General features: G+C 36.9%; 1 long non-coding RNA gene across 1 annotated transcript; it reads right to left on the bottom strand.

The window, feature by feature from the left end:
- Nucleotides 1–3,267: 3,267 nt before the first annotated feature.
- Nucleotides 3,268–4,583, bottom strand: LOC145555142 (uncharacterized). The gene is made up of 2 exons (XR_014091229.1): nucleotides 3,869–4,583; nucleotides 3,268–3,747 (listed from the first exon to the last, which is right to left on the bottom strand). It is a non-coding gene; the product is annotated as an uncharacterized LOC145555142 (long non-coding RNA).
- Between the last annotated feature and the right edge of the window lie 12,473 nt (nucleotides 4,584–17,056).

The raw sequence follows: 17,056 nt of genomic DNA, 5'->3' as shown, positions 1-17,056 counted from the left end.
AAGGTTTGGCCCAGTGCATAAGTAATAATAACATTTTTAGCAATTTTCTCCTTCCAGAATGTCCCTATAGAGAGGAGGTGTCGTATTTAATCCGATTTTAAGACCTGTGACCTTCTTAATATTCTGGGGGAGGCCAATCTTGGGACAGATGTTTCAGTCGGATGTCTGAGTGCAGACGTGACCCGGATATTGAGCATCCGTGTGTGTCATTTAAGGTGAAAATTGCACTGAGTGAAGATTTAAAAGCCTTCGGCAGCAGTGGTGCTATGCTGATTAAGACTACAAACTTATGGTTTTAATGCAAAAAGTGCCCTTTTCAAATTGCAAATGAATTTCCTTTTATTACTCAATTTGTAAACAGTGTTGCCTCATTGAAAGTTACAGATATTGTCAGATCTGTGCAGATGAATGGATACATGCCTTTAAGACTCAGTTTTAAAGCACATTTTTCCTTCAGAATCTTTTATTTATGAGATAAACCAACAAAAAGTAGTTTGTTACTGTGAAGAAAAGGTGTCTTTTACTAAAATAAATGTCAAATACATAGTTTCCAATTGTATCCAGACCCCTTTTTTATAAAACTCCAAAAATGAAATCCAACGTGACTAACTATGAGGTGCCATTTGTAAATTTACTCAATCAAGAAATAAATGTATTTAGTCTTTCATACTTTCACCATATTACCCATTCACTTACACGTCACAATTTAAAAATAAATATTTAACTAGCAAGCTAAATATTTAGTGTCAATTTTTTTGTTAAGCTTCAAATTAAATATTAAGTTCCTATGCCAAATTTTTGGTTTTAAAGCTCAATACTTAGCACAGTAACTAAATATTTAGCTTCAAACTAAATATTTAGCCCCAAAGTAAATATTCAATCTGGAACTAAATTTTTAGCTAATATGCAAATTTATTTGCCAGTAATCAATATTTAGCTTTCTAATATGTTGAGTTTGAAGCTCGATATTTAGCTTGGGGCTGCACAGTGGCGCAGTTGGTAGAGCTGTTGCCTTGCAGCAAGAAGGTTCTGGGTTCAATTCCAGGCCTGGGGTCTTTCTGCAAGGAGTTTGCATGTTCTCCCTGTGCATGCGTGGGTTTTCTCCGGGTACTCCGGTTTCCTCCCACAGTCCAGCAACCCTCCCGACCCCACTAAGGGACAAGGGTGCAAGAAAATGAATGGATGGATGGATATTTAGCTTGCTAATGAAATATTTGGTTTGAAACTGTAGCATTTATAAGTTAACGATGGTGAAAACATGACTGAAGAATGAATTTTGTTTCTTATGACAACTTAAATAATCCAAATTATTGCTGTTATTTTTTGACAGTGCAGCTTCACAAACAGCACCTTGAAATTGCGTTCACTGGTCACTTGATTATTACATTTGCTTGTCATCTGTTGTTATTGAATCTTCATAGATTTATGACAGCAAATCTATGAAGAACAAGCAGCAAATGCCGTCGCAGGCCAGTGAACAGCAGACAGTCGGATCTAGTTGTACAAACATTTAAAACAGGTTGAGAGAATAAAACAACCTCCTAAGCTTCAAACATGTAATAAAATGTGAAATTTATCATAAAATCCTCAGAGAACTGTGCTCTGAGGTCAAAACTCAGACATCTGTGGATTTTTAATTGAAAATCTTGTACAAACCTTTAAATACTGAAAATGAACAGACAGACAAAGTGGTTTAGACAATTTTAGAGATTAACGGGAGGAATCCCTGGAACAGGAATTAATAGTTAAATTAATTCTAAGTAACATCCCAAACCTAGTAAAACTTTCATGCAAAGTGAATGTGTAACCCTGCTAACTACAACCGTCACTTTATGCTCCCAAAGGGCATTATTTACATCCAACTGTCTAGTTGACTCTTTGAAAACAGTCGAGCACTAATATGTAATGGGCTCTCTGTTCCCTCTGTGCCAACGCTCAGCTTAGTTTCACTGAACGTTGCATTAGGAGCCATGATGATCAGAGGGCCACAGCCTCATAAATGCTAGTAAAACTTTGAATTCTCTTGTCAACAGCTTGAACATTTTTATTAACTTTAATAATTAAGTTTGTCCCCCCAAGATGGAATAATTGTAAGGTAAACAACTTCAAGAATTTGTAAAACAATAACTTGGTGGACAGATTTGAATGTTTTGTCTAATCCACTTTTCTACACTGTAAAGGCTGACAGATAAACAAACAACTTCAGAAGAAGAAGACAATGAGTGGCAGTAGGATGACAGCGCTGCATGTTTTTCAGTGATGTATTACGTGAACAAGTTTATTCAAGTGTGATTTTTTTTACCTAATTGAAACTGCAATTGCAAAGTTGTGTTTTTTCACCATTAGCAGAACAAATTTTTGTGCACGTGTAAGGAAATGCAGCTGTGTTCCTTAGAAAAATGCCAACAATGGCTGTTTTTTTAGCCATCAGCTAGTTCCTATAATTCTTGATGGACATTTGGCTGTTTTTCCCAAACAAACGGAGTTGCTTTTCAGCCACACAAAACATTCCAGCTAAATTCACACAACAGGGATGATGTGGAGCCATCCTAAAAGCTGTTAGTCTTGATTAGAAATAGACACAAAAAGTAGTTTGTTGCATTTTGCTAAAACAGCTTAATGTTTGAAAGCAGCTCATTTGCATTTCATCTGTTGACATAGAACTTATCCAGAACTAAACAACAACCTCATGACGCATGAACGTCAGAGTTTAGGGATTTGATCAAAGAACTGATCCATCAAAGTAAATTTAAAATGAGAGAAAGCTGTAAGCCCATCAGCAGCATGTTGCTCCAGTAATTAGAGTTCAGCTATAGGCAGCATGTCTTGCTTCCTGTTTTTCAGCACAGCTCATACTCATGTTTTAACCAATAAACTACAGCAGGAGCCGACAGGCTGCTGCCCAACACGAGACAATGAGGCATGGGTTGTAATCCCACCATGTACACAGCAAATCCAGGAGGCCCAGATTAACTCTGTCAGATTTGATTTCAACACTTTTAAAGTGTCTATATGGGTCCACACCAGAAAGTGTTAATTTAACTCTTTTTGGAGAGTTAGTACCTTAACTCTTAGAAAGTGTCAAATATCAAATCTGCTGGAGTTAATAATTTAACACTTACTAACACTAATTCAGTGTTAGATCTTAATATTAACTCTCACAGAGTACTTCTTTAACTTCTTAAGAGTCATTTGTAATTAATATTAAATAGGTGGTTTATTTAATATAGTACTTCTTAGGAAAATAAACATTTAATAAAGATGCAATGACTTTCTCAAATGCATTTATTTCAAAACATGCACCATAATTACAAAACATATTACAACATGGAATAATGTGCATGTTTCACATGTCACTTTCATTCACATATCGCTTATTAAAAGGTCTAACATATCAGCTGTGCAATACAAAATGCAGTATACTTAATACATTTTTCTTCAATACCATATGCATGAAATTGTTCAAAGTACAAGGTGGAGAAAGTAAAGCCTGTATCAATGCATGCAGTTCATGTAATATGATAGAGTACATTTTCTTTTAACAGATTGCCAGACATTTTTTACCCAGTTTCTGTTTCTGTTGATAAGAGACAGTTCCTCTCTGACTCCACCAGAGAGATGTCCACTCACTAACAGACTGTCTTCAGGTTGTTGTTCTGTTCGTGATGTTTGGTCAGAGACACCAACAAGCTCCTCTGCTGCATCAGACAGTCTTCAGTCTCTGAGTCGGACAGAAAGTGTTGATCTCTGGATCATAACAAACAAAAACATAACAATGAGGAATGGAACGAAGGAATACATTTTACTGCAATTCTAACAACAAGCCTCCCTTACAGAAATGTAGAGTTTCAGAGATATTAACACTTACATAATCATTTTTGGAGCTTGAATCTTCAAAGAATCCATGGAGGGATCAGGAGGGGGAGGTTAGGCTGACGACTGGAGATTCATCCTCAACCAAACTGGTTCTAATATATACAAAAAGGCAATAAAAGGATTAAAACATGCTGCAAAACATATACAAGACAACCAGTGGTGGGAAGTAACGAAGTACAAGTACTTCGTTGTACTTAAGTACAAATTTCGTATATCTGTACTTTACTTAAGTAGATTTAATAATGGCTACTTTCTACTTTTACTCCACTACATTTTACAGTACGTATCTGTACTTTTTACTTCACTACATTTCTACAAACTGTCGCGTTACTCGTTACATCCAAGTCGCGTTGCTCTTTTTTTCCGTGAAGTTCAGGGATTTAAGGTGGCGCCGTAAAATCCAACCAATAGCGTGACGTAGTGTCTGTTGTCACCCATCCGCTCCACCTTTACTCGCGGAGCTCCAGACATGCGCAGTGGTTTCCTCTGAGCGTCAGTAATATAATAGCTGCATAAATCATAAGATGTGGCGACATGTAAAATCAGCAGCGCTTCGCTTTCACAGACGGTGGAACTTCGTCCAACTTTTAGCTTCACTTGGAAGGAAAGCTTAAAGAAAGGTAAGATCTGTGGACGTGATGCTAGCTAAGCTAGCTGTACTGAGACACATGTTGCATCTGCGATGAAAAAAGTTGTCACTCATGCGCTGAATTACTGTGTGGAGGTGTTGACTGAGGTGTCGCAGATATGGGACAACGCTGGGACCAAAGTGCAATATAGTAATATGACATTCATGGACAATCCGATTCTTCTGGACGGATCTTGACCAAGTCCTATAGTACTGAAGCCTCAGTGAGAGCCGTTCTTTGTTCTTGTAATGCTCTGCGTACACTGCAGTAGCTATTTTATTTCATTAAAATATCTTTATATTTAATTGGCGAATAAATAAAACAAGAACGTAGGAACACAGAGCATGCTCATTGCTCTTTGTTTTCGTCACCTGTCATGGTGGCAGACGTTGCAGCAGGAGGGAGGATGAGAACAGTCACGGTGCTCCTCCTGCTTGGTTACTTCTTGCTTATTGGGCCTTGGACAGTGTTCATAGTTGAGCGTTGTTAATTGCTATGTTTAATGGTGCAATTTCTGACATTGGCAATATGGGCAACCGCCCAGGGTGTTATTTCTTTAGGGATGGCAGGAGACCTCTGTGTATTGTGGCACAGAGATGAAAGCAAAACAGAATGAAGATGAGTTTGAATTGTCACTGGTTAAATTTATTTCAGCTCTAAGTATTTAATATCTAGGTGTTTTTATGGGAAAGTGAATCTTTCAGATCAATTTGAGAAGCAGTTTTGATAGGTGCACTTAATTTTATTGTCATGTAGCATGGGGTGCTGGTTTTGATTTGGTCTTGGGTTCAGTGGTCTAGACTACAACTCTGCTATGAGGCTCCTTGGTCCCATGTCCTCCTCTGCCAGATGGATTTCTTTCAAAATAAATGGTTGGCAAAAAAAGTGAGGTTCATGTTATGTTAGGACAAGAGACAAGATGTTTCCATCCCTGAAGTTATGATGCATAGAATCACATGTCTAAATCTAAACTATGTTACAGAGTAAACAATAAAAACATGCTTTATCTGTGGCATTGTTCATTAAAATGGCACATTTCTGATGTATTAAAATTAAATACGATCGGTACACTTAATGATATTAGTGATTAGGCAATTCTTTCAGCAAGTACTTTTACTTTTAATACTTAAGTATTTTTAAAAGCCAGTACTTTTTTACTTTTACTTAAGTAAAATGTTAATGTGGTACTTTGACTTTTACTTAAGTACATTTTTGTCTGTGTATTTGTACTTTTACTTAAGTAAATTTTTTGAGTACTTTCTCCACCACTGAAGACAACAGTGGGAATAATGCTCTCAATGTGAAAAAGCCTTACATTTTTTCAAAGAAAAAAAAAATCGATCAGAAAGGTTGATAAATCTGACCAATATGCATGTAAACGTTCAACATCATGAAAAAACATAATCCAGATTATTACGGATCTGTTCAAGTTAGCCAATAATTTGATTAAATGTTCACCAGCTCAATTTTTTCCCCACATTTATACTCCGCTAACATTCGGCATGCTAAGCTAAATATGCTAACACCGAGCCGTGTGGCGAAGTGACGTCTATCATACAGGTTGAGCTCAACTCAAAATAATAGTTAGAAACCATCTCAGAAAAAAATGACTTACCAAGCGCAGTAAATAACTCAGACAGGTGGAAAGTAAATAGTCCAAAGATGACTTTGCTGCTGTCGCTTCGCTTAGGTGGGAATCTGTGATTCTGGGCGGAGTCAGTGAATTAACTCCTTCAGTGTTAGAGTCGCTGTAGGTGTTCAGAGTTAAGACGTAAAGAGTTATTGATTCTATTTTAACACCTCTAGATTTGATAGGAAACACTTTGTTTTAACACTGGACTTTAACTACTAATAATATACACCGCAGACTTACATAAACAGAATGTGACTCTATTAGAGTAAAATTAACTCTGCTTTTGCACAAAGTGCACAAAGTGCAAAAGCATTTAACGCTTTTGAATTTGCTGTGTAGCGTACGCAATCTTTTCTCTATATCATAAATGTATTTTTATGTTTTTACTTCTTAAATGTTGCGTAGCGTTGTATTCTTGAATATCCGTCCTACACTGCCCTCTAGAGTGTCGGAGAATATTGGCTAAAGCAGTGACAAGTATAAATGCTAAAAAGTTTGTGTCAGCCTGATTCAGCGCATCTCATCTCCACACAGAATGTACATACATCAAGCATTAGCCTAGCTTTAGCTAAGAAACCAGTGTAAGTAACGGCTCATCGTTGTCTGGCTGCCAGTCTGCGGTCAGTCTCCAAGGTAACTGTTGCCAAAGAATCAGGTGCAGAATCAGACCTTCTGGATAACAAACAAACTTGAATGGAAGGATGTTGTCCAGCCAGCTGGATTCAGATGTGTTTCTATGGAAACAGCAGGGACAGTAATGCTGCTGTCTTTTCCTTGGTGGTACAGGTTGCGCTCGTGTACTTGCAGTGGTAAATAACCCGTCCTTTGGTCCAGGGGATGAACAGTGAAGTTTGCAGTGAAGTAATTGTTTGATTACTTCAGTTTTAGTTGATCCTCTGTAGTTCAATTGGTTCACGACCTTTAACCCTGGCACACTTCGATTATGAGTAGCACAGTTCTGAAGCACACTTGCAAGTTCAACTAGGAATGACTGAACAAAAACGCTGGCCTAGTCAAAACCCTGTCTTAAATCATAATGAGGTGCTGTAGCAGGATCTTAAACTGTGTGTCAGAATGAAATAATTCTGAAAAACAGGTGAGACAAATTCCACTCATTACATAAAAGACTCATTACAAGCTATCAGAAATGCTTGATGGCAGTTGTTGTTGCCAAGGTGACACAACCAGTTATTAGGTTTGGGAAGCAAATATCAGGCCCATAGTGAGTGAAATCAAAGTTATCAGTTTTATTTGATGAGGTTCTGTTTGTCTGATATTGAAATTTGCTTGATGAAACATTTTGGTGCGACAAAAAAGATAAAAGGAGAACTAAAGGAGAAAGTATTTTTCACAATACTGTAGCAACATATGAGTCAGTTTGCTGTCATCATGACATGAGTCAGAGACAAGATGGAGGCCTGCTGTGAAATGTGAAAACGCCTTCACTTATTTTCTTAGCGTTGTGGTTGAAATTACATTTGAATTAGTAGTGGTGAATTTAGATTGTATTTTTGAAGCAGAAATATGTCATTTTAATACAATAATCTGAACTAAAAGCAGTTAGATCTCAACGGGTTTCACTCCACAGTCTATAACTGAGAAGGTTTCAACAGGGACGAACCTGAGGCGTCTGATTTTGACTTTACAACCAGTAAAAGGAAAACAGTGATTGGCTGCAGAATGCAGAATGGGAGAAAAGACAGAAGAGATTCAACTAATAGATACTGTAAAGTGAGAGACAAAAGTGCTTAATAGAAGCTTTATTGCATTATTTCATCACATAAAAATGTAATTCCTTCTATTTTCTGGTGCTTAAGATTGTCAGTGGCATTTGTAGTGGAAACAAGTACAAAAAATAAATTAGAAATGCAGTAAGGTGTCGGGTGGTATTTTAGCACTTTTTTAGTGGCCACAACTAGAGTTTTTCCCTTTGTTTGGTCATAGTTGTTTTGGGGGGCTGTGAAGCAAACCCATTTATCAATGTCAACAGTTATGCCAGGAGTAAAAGCACTCTGGACTGACTTATGAGCTTTGGGGGTCTGGTGGGAGGGAGCTGGAGCTACCATTTCTCTGCCTAAAATCTTCCACTTCCAACTTTGGACACTTAAGCTCAGGAGAGAAAGAAAATGTCACAGGTTTATGTAAAAGAAAAACCGAAAGTGGCAGCCTATCCGCTGAGAAGGGCACCGATCCACAAAACCACATCTATTCTTGAAATTTTATAGCAACTTTTCTACATGAGAAAATGAGAAGAAGCAAATATTAATAGGAATAAAAAAAGATGAGAAAGAATGCAGGATGCATGGAAGAACAAAGCTGTTGAGAAATCAGCCGGTAGATGTTGAAGATTGATTCTGGTACATAAGGAAGACCAAACTCAAAAACTGATACATAAAATTGTGAAACTACTGAAAGAGGAGAGCAACAACACTGAGGAGGAGGAATTCAAGTAAACAGTTGTCAGGGAGGCAGTAGTTCGGAGAGGTACCATCTACAAAGCTGGGGTAATACCAAACTACGACCTGAATCCCAGAGGACTTGAAAAATAGGCTTAATGGATGCAGAGAGAGAAGAAGGAAGTTCAAGTAATCACTTCCTTCCACCATAATGAGCAAAGATCCCTAACCACGTTTCTCTGCCCAGGTTTCTAACCATACAGGTAGATAAAGATTCAAAGGGTAGTGGCAAAAGCAAATGGGGTGGATTAGCAGAGCTTGCCCATAACTGATGGTGTCATCCAGGACATCTTAAAAACATGGAAAAACATCTTTGCTGCCTGGTTATTAGCATGTTAGCATAACAAATCCTCCCTGTCTATGGCATCTACAACTTTATGACAATAAATAGATGATATGAGTTCCAACAACATTTCATTTGATAAAGTGTTTTTTGAATTCAATTGAGCTAAATTGAGTGAGTTTGTTCGGTGTAATTCAAACTCTTTTCAGTGATCTGAAGAAGCTCTCTGGTTACTGTCAGAAGCCTGCTCTACATTATCAGTGGTTATATGAAACAGTGATTGGAAAGAACTGGAAGCTCAATTTTCTACACAAAATGAGGGTTTTTGTTACCGTTTGGCTGCAATGTAGCTACCATTATTTCATTTGCAGACATTTGTGTCACTCAAACTATATCAGTGCTTCAATAGTTAGTTTTTCACATGTCATCAGGCCCCAAATCCCTTCAGTCTAATTCTACACATGTAGTGATCAGAAAGAAAGCTAAAATATTAAAAAATGAGTTGTTGCTGCAGATAACTTTTGTCGGTAAACCTGGCAGAAGAACATTTGAAAAATAAAAAAACCTGCTATTGACTTTTTAAAATAGTCTTATTTTTCTATCTACAATTGGCAGTCAAGCACATATGGTAATGATCCAAGATAGCACAGAATGATTGAAACAACATTGAATCAATGTCAGCCAGAAACATTGAATCAACGTTGAACGCTGACATTGAAACATTGAAAGTGGTCGGTGACTTGAATCAACGTTAGGGTTTCAACCATAACTGACATTATATCAATGTTGATTCAACCATCATTTGTATGTCAATTTACATGCATATTTGTGTTGATGTTGCATTGAATCAGTTAGGAATCAACATTGATTCAACCTTCATCTGAACGTGGATCTGGACACATATTTCTGTTGATTTTACATTGAATCAGTTACGAGTCAATATTGATTCAACTTTCATCTCAATGTGGATCTACATGCAGATTTGGGTTGATTTCATATTGAATGAAAGCTAAGGATTTATGTACATTTATATTTATTGATAGGTCTACATAACATACCACTAAAAGCTTCTTCATTGGTGTTAAACACTACATTATTGGCAGATCATGGGTAAACTGTACAAAAGTTTAAAAATGACAACATAGGTTTGATATAACATTTTATTTAAGAAAAGAGGGACAGATCTTTAAACATATTTGACTCCTTTTTGACTGTCAGAATAACAGTCTATTGTCCACAGAAGAACAGAGTCCATGAGGTTAAGCTTTGTACTGTATGAACCAGGGAAACAGTACAAGTTGTGGTAACCCCAGTTTGACTCTGGTTGGCGTCACTTTGATTCCTTGTGATGTCTTCCTCTCATTCTGGCGTGTAATGAAGCCACTTCTTGACAGTTTTACTGCAGTCCTCAAGAGTCAGCTTTTGGTCAAACTGCAGAGCAACGGCTAAAAAACACAAAAATAAAAGTGAGGAAGGTGCCGCTTAGAGAGATGATAAACATTTGAAAAGTTCTGAAAGTCATTGAAAGATTAAACAGTGTACTGGCTACAGGTCTGAGAACAAATATAAACCATATAGTTCCCCATGTACACTCCCTGTAAATTTTTATCTTAATCTTTCATTAATATTTATCTTAATGTTTACGTATACAACTACATTTACCTATCAAGCTGTAGTCTAGTGTAGGATAGGCTCGATTCCTGGCCTTGGCAACCTTTGCTGCATGTCTTCCCCTTTTCTCATTACCCCCTTTCTTGTCAATGAACTATCAAATAAAGGCCACTAGAGCCAAAAAAATCTTTAACAAAATAAAATGTGAAAATTTAAAACCCTGACCTAAAATTAAAATGATTTCACCCGGAGCCCAAGGAGGAGGGGAGGAGAGTGGAAAGGGGGAGGAGATTGAGGGGTAAATGGGCCCAGTGGGTGGTGGGGGGAAAGGGGTGTGAAAAACAGCTTACATTGATTGAATGTAACCTTGTCCTCAAGGCAAACTGACCTGCGTGTTTTCATTTCAGCAAAACCCCGTTAATCAAACATCAATTAAAATCATGTGTGCCGAATTAGGGAAATGCCTAAAACTTGCAGGGCTTGGAGGACCAGAGCTGAAACACACTGGATTCACTTTGACTTCACTTGAAATAATTAAGTTCAATACCACGTTTGTATCCCTCATCTGACACAATGACTAAAGCTAACCAGGGACAGGTTCTCTACTAAGCCACCGTGGCTCTGTGGGTTGTCTTATGATTGGAAGGTTGACGGTTCAATTCCAGCTCCCTCCTCCCACATGTCAATGTGACCCCTGGGCACTTAACCCCAACTGATCTGTGCATTAAATAAATGTGTGAATGTGACTCTAGTGTTAAGTGCTTTCAGTGGTCAAAATGACATGAAAAGTGCTATGTAAGTTTATTTACCATTTTTGAAGTAAACTAAATGATTTGAGTAAGACTGACTTAAATCTGTTATCTTAAACATACTTAATACATTTGTTAAAAATAAATTAACAAATTGAGTTGGATGATTATATTAAATTGGTTAAACTTAATAAATTAAGTTGGATAAATTTAATAAATTCAGTTGGATAAACTTAATTGAATTGCTTGTTACCTACAGAAGCAATTCGATTAAGTTGGTTCAACTATTTTCCTTTTAGAGTGTTTTATAGTTGATCCCCTGTTAGTTGTTGACCTCAACCATACATGCAACCTTTGTGATAATAATTCAACTTTGAATTAACATCTTTTGCCAACAAGCCAACAGCGAAGCAGCTGGTTGGACCATCCCACTCATGTAAATGGTGGGGGTGAACCGCTCCACTCCTTGTAGTAAGTTGTGGATGTTTTTGTGTCAATATATCCCACGCAGTCAGTGAGAATTGTTATGAACAAGAAAATGTACAGAAAGGAATCAGCACTGACTATCTTCTGCAGTGCTTAATTTAAAACATGATAACCCCGCTCAGTAATAAAATGCTCTGACCCAGAGCTCGGATGAGGAGGAGGGGAAGGGGTGCGGCAAAACAGCTGACATTGATTCAACATTGATGAGATGTCAATCAGTCATTAGATTTCAACCACAAAACAACATTGATTCAATGACACAGTTTCAACGTTAGTTACTTGGCTAGAGGTGGATGGTTGTTTGATGGTTGATCCACCGTTATTTGTCGACTTCAACCAAAATCAACGATTCTAACTATTTTTCAACGTTGATTTAACATCATGTGCTATCTGGGATGTTTTGGTTTTAGAAGGAAGGACAATGATTCCTTCAGAAAAGTGTTTTAAGATTGGTCATTTGCCCTAACACACAATAGAAATGTCAATAGTGACTCATTAATGTTTCATGTTTGCAAGTTTTTCTGACTCCAACATTTGATAACTGCTTTTTAAGTTGTCCTGAGAAGAGGAATATGTAAAATGTTTTTCTGACCTTTTCTTTGCAATTTGCTTAGGGTGTAGTTTGCTATATTGTACAAAAAAAGAAGCAAGCCTTAGGCATGAAAACATGTTGTGTCCTGGTTCCTGCTGATAGACAACAAAATGAGAGATCCAGAAAGTAGATATGACTGAAGCTGCTTTGCTGAATCTTCTCGGTTATTATTCTTTTTGTAAAACTGCAACACAAAGAAACTTACATTAATGTTTCAGGTACATGAACTATGCTCAACAGTCTTTACATTCCAGTAAACACACATAATCATCCTATGAATGCACTCACAAGAAAAAAGCATTACATAAACTCTATTGGCGAATGCACATTTACCAGTGCAACTAAAATGAAGCTTAACAATGAACAAATTAGCCTTAGAATCCTAACTAGCCTCATGGTAGTGGTTAGCATCCGATTAGCATTGCCATTGTTTTGTAACTCAAAATAACCTCCTCCAATACACTATAGCATAAGTGTATGTTATGTTATACACTTAACATACACATTAGTTTATACCAACTAAAATAAACTTTACCAACAAAAGTTTATTTTAGTTGATATAAAACAACTAAAATAACTTATTTTATGCATACTCATTGTTGGTTCCACTCAAAGAGTCACACGCGGGCATCATCTTGTGATGTAATGAGGGTAAGTCAAAGCATAAATACACAGAAGCGGATGTTGGATGTCTGTAGTTTTGGAGAATGAAGCCAGATGGAGCGACGAAGAAGAAGAAGCTGCTTAGAGATAACGTCAAGATGGCACCAGCATTTGACCCCATTACTACAGACAAAACAGCGACACTCTGCAATGCTGGGGACTTTATAGCAGTCTGTAAAAAATATTTACTATTAAAAGCTTTTGTTTACACAGAAAGCACAGTAGTTCATCTTTTTAAATCATGTAAGTGGTTTTATCGTGTGAGTGATACTTTAAAGGTGCAGTGACTCAAAACCAAAACTTACCAACTGACAGAAGTCAGAACAGAAAACAAGAAAAGAAAAGCTGTTGAAGAATAATAACACTCCTTATGACAAGACAAAAGTTCTGACCAGCATTGTTACTATGATTTGCATCAACATACTCAACTGTGTTGACTGAGTAGTCTTCTTTATATTAAGTCTCACTTTTTTACACATAATCAGTGTACGCTATAGGCTTTTAATGAGGTCTTCTCTATAGTAATGTTGCTGTAAAAACATTATTCTAAGGACATCGTCTGTCATGCCTCTCAGACTGGCTCTGAAGTTAGGTTACTTAGAACGTGTATTAATGGAAGGAAGTTAAAATACTCATATACCGTCAGACAGCAATTGCAGTCAAACACTCAGTGATTAAGCTCAGACATGCCATGCTGTGGCTAATTATCTCATAAGCATGCAGTAGGAAGGTTGCAGAGATCAATGGAAATTTGTCCTGATGTAGAATGTATTACAAGAAAACACAGCTGTGAAAGAATCCACTTTTCTCTCTGGGAAATGTGTAAAGCTTGTCTATTTCTATGTTTTGTGCCCTTTTCTTTCCGTTGAATCCAAGATCTTTGTTTACATCCCAGGCAAGAAAGTGTTTGGGTCTGCTTGTTGTTGGTGATACTTCTACACCTGTTTACTTCCAGGAAGCTCAACCACATTTCTTGCATAGATTATGTCTGATGTGAGAGTAATCACTCTATATTTTCTGTATTGATCATAAGCACTGACAAATACATTTAACATATTGTAGAGTATTAAAAAAAAGTTACTGTAAGAGATTTCCAGTCGGCGCTGCTACTGACCCAATTTGAAAAACAATGGAAGGGTTCATCGTTTATTTATGTTTTGTACCGTTAAGATATTTAGTTTCTTTGGCTTTAAGATATGATGATAAATGCTCTTTGAACAATACTGTCAAACATAAAAAGCAGGATAACCAAAGCACCCTAACACAGTAAAGAAAGTTACAAGTATAGAAGAAAAAAGAAAAGAACCAAGTCTCAAAGCAGACCATGCATCTGAATGTGAGGCAGGGCTTAAAGCAGTTTATTGCTGCAAAAGAGATGAATCAAAGCTTGCTTATTTTTGGAGGGGGAATGTGTCAAAAGGATAAAAAAATTTACCATTATGTGATCATCAAGTCAAGAAAAATTGCCAAACAGATGTGAGCTGTGCAAAGAGATTCTTCAGGTTCATTTTGAAAGCAAAGGAAGAGGCACTGTGGTGAACCAGGATAAAAAGTTCCTGTGCGATATTTGTTTTCGGGGCAACACACGGTGTGCAGCTGTGGATCAGGCTATGTCAGCACTGGTACCAAACCCTAGACTCAGAGAAGCTTTTCCAGCTTAGATAGCAATGGGAGACGCAGCTGCTGGAAGGAAACCTTTACTCTGTCCAACCATGGCAGGCTGAGTGTCTGCTGCTGAATACATGAAGGGTTATTTTAGTTTTATATTTTACAAAAAATATGAACTACGTTGGCTCTTAACTTTGACCAAATATTTTATATTGCTGACTACATGATATTGATTTTTCTTCTCATGTCTGTGTGTCTACATGAATGTGTCACAGAGTCATCTCAAGTCCAGAGCATTCCCCAGAGGTTGTGGACCAGCACCATGTTAACTGAGAAAGGTCAGAGGTCAAAGTCAGATGAGCTTCCCACCATTTAAAGCACATTTATCCTACTGACATTAAACAGTAAACAAAAGAGCAACCATTCATATTTATGCCAATAGAAGACAATGGCCACTGTTATAAACCTGACCTCATTTAAATAAAATTCAATAGCAGTCCCACAAATAAGACAAGCATTATAAGAATGAGACATTAAAAATCAAGATATACAAAATAAAAAAAACTGTAATCAGTGTTGAATTCAGCCCAGTTTACATTCTTTTCTCATTCTATGGATCTATTGCCAAAAAAGCATAAAAATTATTTTTTGTATGTTTTTCCAAATAAAGTGAATGTTTCTTAAATCTTAAAAGCCCAGTATAATGTGTTTGCCATGCATACAGTTCAACTCTACACCAATATCAAATAACTATGTCACCTTCAGTTGTTCTGTTTCAAATGGACCTTCAGTCTCTTTGAGGATTCACTGTTTTTAGAACACATTTTACAATGAAATCACTGATTTATAAATACATATTTATTCTCTCAGGTGTCTCTGTGGTTGTTGCCCACCAAAGTTGAAAATGTTTGCTGCCAGCACATCCCAAAGCTGTATCCCTTCTTCTTTGATAAAATGTTAAACATCATTCAAAATGAACTAAAACAAAAGTTTTAGTCATTAATAAATATGTATATATTATTAACTTCCTAAGACTGTGAGCAAAGTTAATTCTGTATAATCTGTCAAATGTTCATACACAGTTAGAAAGAGAAACTAACAACCAGTGGGGGTTTCTGATATGGATAACGGGCAACCGTCCAGGGCAACATCTTGTGGGGGGAGGCATGACAAGCCTACAAAATAAACATCTTTACACTTTTGTCATACACTCATAAATCAGACCTTTTATGACCTTATATCATGATGTAAAGCTTAAAAAAAGATTTTACATGATACTGCCTTGTTACGCTGCATCTTAAAGATTCTCGGCATTGTGTACAATCACCTGGTTCAGGTTTGTTCAATGTAAAAATTTTATATTTTAAACTGGGGCAGACCAAGTGACTTAAACTGCAAAAACAGCCTTTTATCTTGGCACTAAAAGGAAGCTGTGAAGCCGGTGCAGTATTCTCACAGTGCTCATGATTTGTTTAGATCTTTTTATTCACTCTTTCAGCATTGCTTTTCCCTTTCCCTTTCCCTTAAGCCAAAGACATGATTTAGAGGCAGAGGAAGAATTTTCAGAGCTTATGTAACTGAGTTGTTGGATGACCGTTCTTAATTAGGGGAAATACACACAGGTGGTGGAAAGCTAGCACAAAAGAAATATACCCAAATAGCACAGAATGATTGAAACAACATTGAATCAACGTTGAACGCTGACATTGAAACATTGAAAGTGGTCGGTGAATTGCATGTTGAATCAACGTTAGGGTTTCAACCATAACTGACATTATATCAATGTTGATTCAACCATCATTTGTATGTCAATTTACATGCATATTTGTGTTGATATTGCATTGAATCAGTTAGGAATCAACATTGATTCAACCTTCATCTGAATGTGGTTCTGCACACATATTTCTGTTTAACATTGAATCAATGTTGATTCAACACTCATTTGACTGTGGATCTGCATGCATATTTGTGTTGATTCTACATTGAATCAGTTAGGAATCAATGTTGATTCAACCATCTGAACGTGAATCTGGACACATTTCTCTTGATTTTACATTGAATCAGTTAGGAATCAATGATTGAACCTTCATCTGAATGTGGATCTACATGCACATTTGGGTTGATTTTATATTGAATGAAAGCTAAGGATTTATGTTCATTTTTAGGTCTGATAGGTGTACAAAACATACCACTAAAAGTTTCTTCACTGGAGTTAAACACTATATTATTGGCAGATCATGGGTAAACTGTGTACAAAAGTTTAAAAATGACAACATAGGTTTGATATAACATTTTATTTAAGAAAAGAGGGACAGATCTTCAGAACAACAGTCTATTGTCCACAGAAGAACAGAGTCCATGAGGTTAAGCTTTGTACTGTATGAACCAGGGAAACAGTACAAGTTGTGATAACCCCATTCAGTCTGGTTGGCGTCACTTTGATTCCTTGTGATGTCTTCCTCTCATTCTG

Source organism: Poecilia reticulata, chromosome 15 (genome assembly GCF_904066995.2).
Source record: "Poecilia reticulata chromosome 15, P_reticulata-male-v2, whole genome shotgun sequence".
In the NCBI taxonomy this organism is placed as follows: domain Eukaryota; kingdom Metazoa; phylum Chordata; class Actinopteri; order Cyprinodontiformes; family Poeciliidae; genus Poecilia; species Poecilia reticulata.
The sequence above is the reverse complement of the archived record's forward strand: the minus strand, read 5'-3'. Positions and strand labels throughout refer to the sequence as shown.